The sequence below is a fragment of the Cryptomeria japonica genome, chromosome 3 (genome assembly GCF_030272615.1).
Source record: "Cryptomeria japonica chromosome 3, Sugi_1.0, whole genome shotgun sequence".
Classification (NCBI taxonomy): domain Eukaryota; kingdom Viridiplantae; phylum Streptophyta; class Pinopsida; order Cupressales; family Cupressaceae; genus Cryptomeria; species Cryptomeria japonica.
Window position 1 is genome coordinate 869936349 of NC_081407.1, and position 2149 is coordinate 869938497.

The window sequence follows — 2149 nt, forward strand, 5'->3', positions numbered from 1 at the left end:
CTTACTAGACACATGCTCCAGTGCAATCTCTTTATTCTGAAATTTTTCCCTTAAGAAATGATGCTTAAGCTCAAAATGCTTGGTTCTAGAATGTAAAACCAGATTCTTTGATAAATTGATAGCACTTGTGTTATCACAGAATATACTTACCGGTTCAAATACAGGGATCTTGAAGCCTTCTAGTACATGCTTCATCCAGATTGTCTGAGTATAGTTCATGAAAGATGCAACATACTCTGCTTCCACTGTAGACTGAGAGATACAAATCTGCTTTTTACTCATCCATGAGACCAGCCTACCACTGAGAAAGAATGCACCACCGGTTGTGCTCTTCTGGTCATCCACATTACCAGCCCAATCAGCATTTGTGAATACTTTCAGATTGAAATTATTGCTATATGGGTACCACAATCCATAGTCAACTATTCCCTTCAGATACCTAAGAATCCACTTGACTGCACTCAAGTGAGATTCTCTTGGACTCTTCTGGAACCTTGCAGTGATGCCAACTGCATGTGCAATATCTGGTCTACTATGCCCTACATAATGCAACTTACCAATCATTGATCGGTATTCCTTCTCATCAACCAGTGTGAAATCATCCTCCTTTGTCAATTTGCAACTGGTCACCATCGGTGTACCAACCGGTTTGCTATCTTCCATGCCAAAAGTATTCAAAACCTCTTTGACATATTTGGACTGAGTGATGAAGATTTCATCTTCCATCTACTAGATCTGCAGTCCAATGAAGAACTTAATCTCCCCTATGAGTGACATCTCAAATTCTTTCTTCATCTCATCAACAAACTCATGACTCATCTTGTCATCTCCAGCAAAGATGATGTCATCAATAAAAACTTCATAGATTAGAATCTGATCTCCTTCAGACTTCAAGTAGATATTGCTATCTTCACTTGTTCTCTCAAAACCAATCTTCACAAGATGGGAATGTAGGCGCTCATACCATGCCCTAGGTGCTTGCTTTAGACCATATAATGCTTTATGTAGCCTACATACCATGTCACTGTCTTCAGATAGGGCAAACCCATCTGGTTGCTCAATATACACCTCCTCTTCAAGTACACCATTTAGGAATTGAGATTTTACATCCATTTGATATACCTTGAACCTCTTAAAAGATGCATATGCAAGAAGCATACAAACTCCTTCCAATCTGGCTATAGGAGCAAAGGTTTCCCCATAGTCTTCACCTTCTTCTTGAGCATATCCTTTGCATACCAGTCTGCCTTTATTCCTAATCATTGTGCCATCCTCATTCAACTTATTTCTGAACACCCATTTGGTGCCAATGACATTTTTATGCTCTGGTCTGGGTACCAAGGACCACGTACCATTTTTTTCTATCTGGTCAAGTTCTTTTTCCATTGCCTTGATCCAGTCTTCATCTTTATGAGCCTCTTTGAATGACTTAGGCTCAAATTTAGAGATCATACATGAGTTTTCTCTGATCTTTCTTCTGGTAAGGATTCCTGCATCCTTATCACCTATGATCTTCTTGGGATCATGATTCAACTTGACATACCGAGGAATGGTCTTAACTGGTTCTTCTTATTTTTCTTCTTCATCCTCATCTTTATTAGTATCAGCATTCACCAGTTCAGGAACATTGTTAGTGGTACTCGGTTGACTGACAATCGGTTCTCAAAAAGTTGCAATCGGTTTATTTATAGCTTTCTCACTGCCGGTTTCCTCAGTCTTCTCAGAGGATTCATCAACTCTTACATTGATGCTTTCCATAATTCTCTGAGTCCTATTGTTGTAGCACTTGAAAGCTTTACTCTTGGTGGAATATCCTAGAAATATTCCCTCATCACATTTAGCTTCAAATTTGCCCTGATGTTGACTCCTCTTGATGTAACATTTGCTACCAAGTACCTTAAAGTAGTTAACCATAGGTGTCTTACCAGTCCAATACTCATAAGGAGTTTTGTCCTTACCCTTTTTGATGAGTACCCGGTTCATAGTGTAGACTACAGTGCTCACCACTTCTCTCCAAAAGGTGTGAGCAACCTTTCCTTGGATCAACATGGTTCTAGCTGCTTCAACCACAGTCTCATTATTCCTCTTTGCTAGGCCATTCTGCTGTGGAGTCCAAGGGGCAGATAGTTATCTCTTGATGCCAAATTCT